Consider the following 10,589-nt stretch of genomic DNA (forward strand, 5'->3'; position numbering starts at 1 on the left):
ATGATGTAAAATGTGTGTAAGTGAATGCATTGTGTGATCACAAAACCATATTGAAATTTTTTTTAAAAGATGCAATTGCAGTCCAAAATTTACAACACTAGTCTCCACATAATAATTCTTAACTTCCCACTTACTAATGAGTTGAAAATTTTGACAATTTTCAAGCAACATAAGCACGGACTATGGTGGATATGCAGTATTTCAATTATTAAAATTGTATGAAGGACAATGCAATGTGTGTTACAATATAATTTTTTAACCACCTACAAGAGCAATTAGGAATTTGCAACACTGCTCCCCACATATTAATGGTTGACTCCCTACTTACAGGTTGAGTTGATGATTTTGAAAATTGTCAAGTAAGACAAGTACCGACGTTAGTAAATAAAAATTGGATGATGAAAAATTTGTTAAAGTGAGTTAATTGCGTGTTCCCAATACCATATTAAAATATTTTTTAAGATGCAAGTGTAGTCCAGAATTTACAACAACACTCCCCATATATTGAAGCTTGACTCCCCAGTTATGGATGAGTTTAGCATTTTGGCAATAGTCAAGTAAGACAAGCACCACGTCAATGAATGGAAATTGGATGATGAAAAATTTCTTAAAGAGGCTGAATTGTGTGATCCTAATACAATATTTAACTTACTTTAAAAAAATCTGCAACCTCGAAACATAATGTCCAATTTAACTCCCCACATATTAATTCCTGACTCCCCACTTAAGTATGACTTGAGTATTTTGGCAATTGTCAAGTAAAAAACATCCACGTTAGTGAATGGAATTTGGATGATTGAAAATTTGCTTTAGTCGGTGAATTGTGTGACCTCAATACGATATTTAAATTAGTTTTATAAAAATCTGCAATATCGAAACATAATGTTCAACTTAACTGCCCACATATTAAAGCTTGACTCCCCACTTACGTATGACTTGAATATTTTGTCAATTGTGAAGTAAGAAAGTACCCACGTCAGGGAATGAAAATTGGATGATGGAAAATTTGTTTAAGTCGATGAATTGTGTGATCTCAATACGATATTTAAATTAGTTTTATAAAAATCTACAACCTTGAAACATGCTGTTCAACTTAACTCCCCGCATATTAATTTTTGACTCCCTACTTACGTATGACTTGAGTATTTTGTCAATTGTGAAGTAAGAAAACGCCCACGTCAGTGAATGAAAATTGGATGATGAAAATTTTGTTTAAGTTGGTGAATTGTGTGATCCTAATACGATATTTAAATTAGTTTTATAAAAATCTGTAACCTCAAAACATAATGTTCAACTTAACTCCCTGCATATTAATTCCTGACTCCCCACTTATGTAGGACTTGAATATTTTGTCAATTGTGAAGTAAGAAAGCACCCACGTTAGTGAATGGAGATTGGATGATAGAAAATTTGTTTAAGCGGGTGAATTGTGTGATCCCAATACGATATTTAAAGTAGTTTTCAAAAGATCTACAACCTCCAAACATAATGTCCTACTTAACTCCCACATATTAATGCTTGACTCCTCGCTTACGTATGATATGGGTATTTTGGCAATTGTCAAGTATGAAAGCACTCACGTCAGTCAATTGAGATTGGAAGATGGAAAATTTGTTTAAGTGGGTGAATTGTGAGATCTCAATACGATATTTAAATTAGTTTTTAAAATATCTACAATTGGAAAACATAATGTTCAACTTAACTCCCCACATAGTAATTCCTGACTCCCCAGTTACGTACGAGTTGAGTATTTTGTCAATTGTCAAGTAATAAAGCACTCACGTCAGTCAATGGAAATTGGAAAATGGTAAATTTGTTTAAGTGAGTGAATAATGTGAACTAAATACCATATTTAAATTAGTTTTAAAAAAATCTGCAATCTCGAAACATAATATCCAACTTCACTCCCCACATATTATTGCTTGACTCCACACTTACGAATGACATGCCGATTTTGATAATTTCAAACATTCAACAAAGACCAAGGGTCAATTTCCAGTGTTTTGGTCATGCATTTTGGTAGATAGAAAATTTGTGATAGTTATTGCGTTGCTTGATGAAAAATGAATTTTGTACCTTTTTAAATATCTACGACCTCGGAACATAATTTCCAACTTCACTCCTCACATATTAATGTTTCACTTCCTACTTATAGATGACTTGGGGATTTTGATAATTTAAAAAAAAACCCACAAATATCCACCATGGTCAATATTCAGTGTTTTGGTGACTGCATGGTGTTATCAAATTACCCCAATTATATTTCTTTACAACCTGCAAGTGCAGTCCACATTTTCTACCAGTACTCCCCACATGTTAATGCTTTACTCCCCAAATATGAAAGATTTGACGACTTGAACAATTTGAAAGATCCACAAACACCCACGATGGTGAATGTTCAATGTTTTATTAAATGGACATTGAATAGTGCAAAATTTGTGTAAGTGACTGCATTATGTTATCACATATCCATATTTTAGTTTTTGTAAATTCTGCAACTTCAGTCCACAATTTGTAACTTGACTGCCCACATATGTAGTCTTTACTTCCCATTTACGGATGACATGACAAATATAACAATTTGAAGCTGCCATAGACACCCAATTTACTCAACAACCAATTTAAATATTAAATGACATCCAATACCAATAAACTCCTTTTGTTGTAGACTTAATCTATCATTCAGAGCACTGAAAAATGTAATCTTTGGGTTAAATAAATGAAAATTTTCAACCTTTATGTTTAATGTCATCAAAAACAAATTTTTGCATGTTCAACTTTCGGCTACTCTGTTCCATAAAATTAAACAAACAAAATAAGGGTTTTGGAGGGAGGAACACCTTTTGACGAATACAAAAGGGAGAAAGAGGTGTAACGAACTCACAAAACGGTTGAATGGTACGGTGGGGCGATGAAATGGTTGTCGTCGACAACTTCCGGTACCCGCTGTCTCTAGTAACCCAGACACACAGATGCAATGCTTCACTTCTCTCTCTCGCTGTCTGCAATGCTGTTTCCTTTTCACAACTTTGGAGCACTCTTTCTCTCTCAGTCTCCACCACTTCTGAAACTCTCTCTGTTTTTTGCTCTCTCTCTCTCTCTCTTTCACTTTGCAAAACCAATCCTCCCGCACGTGATGTTTCATTAAAGCATTTGCAAGAAAAAATTAAAAACTCCCTTGCCACGTCACTATTGTAAAAAACTTGTCAAAATATTTTGTCGAAATATCATTTTCGAATATCTAATGACTCCTGACTACAATTTTATTCCCTATGCTGGTATTTCATGTGGCAATATTTGATTTTATAAATTATTTTTCTAAAATCTAAGTTGGTAGCAGATAAAAGAGAGAAGAAAGTATATTTTGTTTGAAATTGGGCTAGGTCATTCGCATCTTCTTTTCGTTCATATTCTCATGGACACCATTCCATTGCTCCAAAACTCTCTGGTCTCCCTATTTCAAATCTCAAAATGGCGGAAATCACCAAAATTCATTTCGGTTTCATCGGTCGTGCCAAAATTGCGCATAAAGTCTCCCACGCTCTCGCTCTCGCTCCCATTGTCGTCCTTCACGCCGTAGGGAGCCGTTCTTTCGACAAGGGATTTTCCATCGTCGCTAAGGTGTACAGCTCCTACTAGGCCGTCCTCGACATCCCCAACGTCGACATCGACATCGTATATGTGCTGCTCCCCACCACCTGCACTGTGTTGGGCCGTGCTCATCACTAGCAAGAAGAAACATGTGTGTGATGCTTAATAAATTGCTCTTAATGTTGGTGGGTTTGATGAGATCATCGCAATTTATATTCTTGTTATAGTTTTGTATTCATAACCATGGTTGATTTGCTTTGCATTATCAAACGAATTCTGACTTTTAGCCTTATGTTTTGACTAATGTAGATGGTGATATTGTCATTGATTGTTAAAAAAGCTCGAGTAAGGGCACTGGTGAAGGATAAAAAGGTTGGATTTCAAGCCTTTGGAAGTTATGTTGAGGTGTGTGAAGTTAATTTGCAAAAGTACTAATAGATTGTAACGGTACATTGTTTATTTGTTAGTAGTTTTGAATATTTTTCAGATTCTTATTATTTAGCTTGTGATGCATGTTGCAAAGTCCCTGGCATTAGATACCAATGAAAATCGATTCGTGAAGGAACCTCCCAGAGGAGTTCGCACAATCATATGCCAAAATGTGTGAATACCATGCCATGCCTTTCTAATAATCTATCTTTGTTTCGCATAGATTCTAGTTGTTAATATACATTTTTAAGTTCCATGAATTAAAGTTTGGTAAACAGAAAAAAGAATAAAGTCCCCATAAAACCATATTTTCTTATTTCATAGCTTTTTAAACAGAGTTTAGTTTTTTGTCAAGGACATATTCTCTATGTGGAAAGAATCGAAGCTTCCTTTATGATGTGTCTTTCAAATATAAACCATAGTGCAAGTAAAGCATTGTTTTAGTTCAAACAATTTACTTGCCCTTGAGTCTCTTTCTTTGTATTCTCAGCTATTCTAGCAATAACATTGAGAAAATCGGCTTTCAAACAAGTTCTATGAATAAATGCTTTAGCTATTTCATTCTTTACAGGTGGGTTTTCTTTCTAACGTTGGGAGCCTTCAAGCAGTGTAACATGTAATCCTCTTATTTAAGTAATTCCACCTCGATCTCAGTTACATTTCTCTTCACCACAACCACGATATTCCTTTTGTTTTAACAAAGTTGCAATTGTAAGCTTATAGCAGTAAAAGCGACTTTCAATCTGTGATGAAAAGAAATTATCTCAATTATATGAATTAGTTATGAAGATCTCTGGAGTTCCTTACACCATAATTAAGATTGATGCATTACAAGATACACGTGGTGGGAAACAAGTTATACCTCTAACAAGGTATACATACTAAAGGCCTTAATTTCTTCTTTTAATGAATGTTCAAAGGACCCTTAAAATAATCAATTAGCTTTACAGATTTTCAAGTGCTTATGTTATGGATAACTGAAATCTGCTATACAGAAGTAGGTGTTGGATGTTTACGGTATCATTTGCAGGCTTAATAATTCCATATAATGCATTTACTTATGTAGCAGCCTTGCGTTGCACCCCACAAACTAGGTTTATATTTGAGGTGGCCAGTGGGGATAACAAAGTTTCAGGTTGGAAAGAATGTTTATCCACATTGATGGAGAAAGCAAATAAGAAATTCGAGTGATTACATTTATAAAGAATTTCATGCATGATTGCATGTCTCCATATTTAAGGTGTTAATAAAACAGAGAACAAGGTATTCCAAGAACGAATTCAACTCTCTATAGCATTATTATTGAATTTCAGAAAGTACTCATTGAATAATGAGTATTACAGAAAATGGCCCAAAATCGTATGAACGAAAACATAATATCAGAAAAAGGTCCAGAGAGAGAAGTTCATAGCAAAATCATCCTCCCTTTCTCTCACCACAACTTGCATGAAACATTCAGGTTGGAAAGAATGTTTATCCACATTGATGGAGAAAGCAAATAAGAAATTCGAGTGATTACATCTATAAAGAATTTCATGCATGATTGCATGTCTCCATATTTAAGGTGTTAATGAAACAGAGAACAAGGTATTCCAAGAACAAATTCAACTCTCTATAGCAGTATTATTGAATTTCAAAAAGTACTCATTGAAAAATGAGTATTACAGAAAATGGCCCAAAATCGTATGAACGAAAACATAATATCATAAATAGGTCCAGAGAGAGAAGTTCATAGCAAAATCATCCTCCCTTTCTCTCACTGCAACAACAGAGAGTTTCATGCATGATTGCATGAAACATTCAGGTTGGAAAGAATGTTTATCCACATTGATGGAGAAAGCAAATAAGAAATTCGAGTGATTACATCTACAAAGAATTTCATGCATGATTGCATGTCTCCATATTTAAGGTGTTAATGAAACAGAGAACAAGGTATTCCAAGAACAAATTCAACTCTCTATAGCAGTATTATTGAATTTCAAAAAGTACTCATTGAATAATGAGTATTACAGAAAATGGCCCAAAATCGTATGAACGAAAACATAATATCATAAATAGGTCCAGAGAGAGAAGTTCATAGCAAAATCATCCTCCCTTTCTCTCACCACAACAACAAAATATATACTAGACTTTTGACCAATCAAAATCCCTCAATCTAGAGTTAGTTATTTTAATTCTCGTGTTTTTTTTTTGCCTCCATGATCTGTCAGGTGTCCTTGTTGAATTGCATCAGTAATTGACTTTTCTGCCCCTCTATTATGACTTTTGTTGTTACCAGTCTCAACTACACTTGTTACAATTCCTCCCCCATTAAAATGAACCTTGTCCTCAAGGTTAAATTCTAGAAAAGCTTGCTGCAATTTATCATGATCTTCCCATGTGGCAGCAGCTGCATCTAATCCTTCCCACTGAATTAGATGTTGTGTAACTTGATGTTGGCCTCTCAAGATCACCCGAGAGTGCAAAATCGAGACATGTTAAATGATAGGAGGCAATTCATTATGAATAATAGGTAAAGGAACATAAGGTTGCAAATGATCTCCCTTACAAGGCTTTAACTAAGAACAATGGAAAACATAATGAATTCGACTGCCTGGGGGCAAAAGTAGCCTATAAGCAACCTGTCTTATTCGTTCAATTACTAGAAAAGGGCTGAAATACCATAAACTCAGTTTCTTATTCTTCTTGAGAGCAACCGAATACTGCCTATAGGGTTGCAATTTCACCAACGCCATATCACCAATGTTCATCTCATTGAATCTCCTCTTCTTGTCAGCATATTTTTCATGTATTGTTGAGCCTTATGCAAGTTAATGTTTAACCTGTGAAGATTCAAATCTCGCCGCACTAATTGTTCTTGCACTAAAATAGGATCATGGCTATCAAATGTGTATTTAGTCAATGTAGGAGGGTCTCTACCATAAACAGTTTTAAACGGGGTCATGCCACTACTATGGTGGTAGCTGGTATTATACCAATACTCTGGCCAAGACAACAACCATGACCAGGCTTTGGGAGAATCATAAGTAAAGCAGCACAAATACATTTCCAAACACTTGTTTAAGGATTTCGATTGCCCATCAGATTGTGAGTGATATCTGGTAGTCATATTCAAGGAAGTACCACTCAATTTGAATAGTTGCTGCCAAAGCTGACTAGTGAAAACTTGATCCCTATCAAACATGATGGATTTTGGCATGCCATGCAACTTAACTACATTGGTCATGAATATTTCTACTATTGATTTACTGGTATAGTCAGACTTCAAGGGAGAAAAATGGGCATACTTTGAGAGTCGGTCAATAACTACCATTATTATCGTAAAGCCATTAGAATTAGGGAGACCAATAATGAAATCCATTGCTAAATCCTCCCAAATCTGATATGGAATAGGAAGTGGTTGTAATAAACTTGCATGAAGGGTATTAGCCACTTTGGCTTGTTGACACACCAAACAAGTTTGCACAAACTCCTTAATATCCTTGTGCATTCCTTTCCAATAAAATTGAGCTATGATTCGTGCAAAAGTTCTTATAAAGCCTACATGTCCTCCTATCAATGAACTATGGAACTCGTGTAAAATGTGTTTAACCAAGTTATGTGCAGCAGGGATAACCAACCTGCCCTTCCAGTAAAGCAATTGATCATTCACAGAATAGTGTGGGTCAGAAGGTTTGTTAAGTACGCATGAATCCATAATAGCCTTTAATGTGATGTCTTGCAAAAGAACTGCCCTCAACTGCGATAAAATATTAAAATTAGGCTGGGACCAAGCCACGTAAAAGGAGTGAGATAGAGAGTCAGCTGCAAGATTATCCTTTCCTGGCTTATATTTAATATGGAAATCATACCCTAGCAGCTTAGGTAACCACTTCAGTTGCTCGGGTGTTTGAATTGCTTGGTCTATTAAACTTTTCAAACTCTTTTGATCGGTTCGAATCACAAATTTATGGCCCAGTAAATAGTGGAAAAACTTGGCAATGGCAGTTCTACAACACTACTTCAAGGTATTGTAAATGTGCTAGCCAGGTGGGGTTGAAAACTAATATATCATCAAAAAAACAAGCACAAATTTCCTCAATATACCTTGGAAAATGTCATTCATTAAACTTTGAAATGTGGCTGGTGCATTAGTGAGACCAAACGGAATCACAACCCATTCATAGTGGCCTTGATAGGTGCGAAAAGCAGTGTTAAATTTGTCCTTTTCATTCACTAATATTTGGTGATAGCCAAAGCAAAGATCCAATTTTGACAAGAATTTTGGCCCATGTAGCTCATCAATTAATTCATTTACAATGGGAATAAGAAAACTATCTTTAACAGTTATACCATTCAAGGGTTCGCCTCACGCGTCCAATCCTTTCTTCTTAAGAGGTAGCTGGCTTTTCTCGTCTGATGCCATCACCATCACGCGAACCCTACCCTGTTTTGATGAATGATATTTTCAGTAGAGATCACTCCCTCATTCGTTAACTCACCCTAAACCCTAGATTAGGTTCTTACCTTGTTAGGGTTACCAAATCAGTGAGGAACCAGTGAGATCTGAGCATTCATTGCTAGTCTTAAGCCTTCTGTTGCGTTTCCCTCGTACTCTGCGAGTTCCAATCAGTGGAACGCCGATTGAAGAGCATTTCCGGCGAGTATCGCGACAAAGGAGCCTCATCAAAATAACAACCTTCCAGCAAACATGTTAGTCTTGCAACACCAAGACGACCACATCACAAACTAAATTTGGGAAGGAAATGAGAGAGTGCTCCGTCCAAGACGCCATTCTATCTGGATTTTGAAACATACAGATCTTATTGACCCTAGGGTAAAAATGTTAATTGATCAAGCTGGTTTTGGCCACGTTTTGAGAGTAATATGGAGATTAACCACCTCATGGTAACAGTACTATACGAAAGGTGGAGGACTGAAATGCACACCTTCCACATGCCACTATGCGAAACAACTGTCACCCTAGAAGATGTTTCACTCCAATTGGGGGTACCAATAGATGGCAAACCCATCACCGGTGGAAGTTTTGGAAACCTGCTGGAATTGTGCCAAGAATTATTGGGGGACATTTCACCCAAAAATATGTTCACAGGGAATCAGATAAAGTTGTCGTAGCTAAATACCAGATTTTGAGAATTACCAAATGACGCCAACCTAGCAACAATTGGACAGTATGCACGCACTCACATGCTGATACTAATTGGCAGTATGTTGATTCCAGATACATCAGCCAGTCTCGTGCACTTTATGTATTTGCCATTGCTAAGAAAATTGGCTCATGTTTCAAACTTTAGTTAGGGATCCGCAGTGTTGGCATGTTTGTATCGTGCACTGGATCACAGTACAAAGTTCAACCAAGACAACATTGGTGGATGTATGTTACTACTGTAGTGTTGAGCGTGGGAGACATTATGGGTGGCCTTGCATTCCCCTTAAGCGTAAGGTGGTGTCGGCAAACACGTTTCGTGTTCCATGACCAAACAACTATGGTCGAGTTCTGGAAAAAATTTGATAAAATTTAACCAAAAGAGGTTCATTATCACCATTGCTTTGCTAATTTATTTGTACAAATTCACTTTGTTTTTTTATGTTTAATATTAACCTTAATTTTTGCAGTTCTTATGGACATCATATCGACAACCCCTTGTTAGTCGCTTGATCATCATAAATGTTTCTCCCATAAGTCGGGCATTGGTTCCTCTGATCTGTTTTGCAACTGTCAAATCTGATGATGAAGTGAGAATCATTTATTTTCAAATTTTCATAAATTATAATTTTTATTATTATTGAATTTCAAACATGTTAATTAATTATTATTTTTGTATCAGTATGACATGCCTGAGCAATATCAGAATCCGCCTTCACATCAGCAGCTTCGTACAGATAGACCCTTTTCTGGCCTCCTTCACTCACAAAATCTGACTCCAGGTTATGGAAATTGGGATTAGGGGTGGCAATTCGGGCCAGGCCTAGTGGGCCAGCCCGCAAACCCACACAAATTACGCGGGCGGGCTTGAAAATTGAACAGGCAAGCCCGATCTGGCCCGGCCCGCATAGGCCCGTGGCCCGCACGAGCTGGCCCGCGACCCGCATAAAAATTGAGTTACTGCGCACATGCTCTTTTGTGTACTACTGTGAGAGTGAGAAACCAAACCAAGGAACCCGTAAAAACGCACTGTGCCCCTTTCCTCATTTTCGTCTGCCCTAAAAATGCAATATGTTCTTGAGCGCACAGTGCTTCCTTTCAATTCACGCCGTTGACCAACCCAATCACGGCCAACGCCGCTGCCGTCAAACGATCTCCTTCCACCAACAACGACCACTCTACACCGCGAACCACAGGAGCGCACCGCAAACCACAGGAGTGGAGGTCTCCTTCCACCGATGACGACCACTCTGCACCACGCCCACCGTAGTGCAGTGGAGGAGCTTCTCCCTCCATCCCTTTCACCCGATTCACGGCCACCGCGGCGCAGCCCAGGATCACCCGATTCATGATTCACGACCACCTCCACCCCCTTCTTGATTCCCGGCCACCACGGCATTGTAGCGGCTCTCCTCGACCACTT

The 10,589-nt window shown here is 37.3% G+C and overlaps 1 pseudogene across 1 annotated transcript; it reads left to right on the forward strand.

Annotated features, from left to right (window-relative positions):
- The first annotated feature begins 3,391 nt into the window (after positions 1–3,391).
- Positions 3,392–5,332, forward strand: LOC146883534 (uncharacterized; annotated as a pseudogene). Its single transcript, XR_014984360.1, has 6 exons — positions 3,392–3,776; positions 3,901–3,996; positions 4,115–4,192; positions 4,592–4,647; positions 4,720–4,892; positions 5,019–5,332. The product of XR_014984360.1 is annotated as an uncharacterized LOC146883534 (transcript).
- The last annotated feature ends 5,257 nt before the right edge of the window (positions 5,333–10,589 follow it).

This window comes from Vigna unguiculata, chromosome 9 (assembly GCF_037176805.1).
Source record: "Vigna unguiculata cultivar grain cowpea cultivar isolate G323 ecotype 2 chromosome 9, ASM3717680v1, whole genome shotgun sequence".
Classification (NCBI taxonomy): domain Eukaryota; kingdom Viridiplantae; phylum Streptophyta; class Magnoliopsida; order Fabales; family Fabaceae; genus Vigna; species Vigna unguiculata.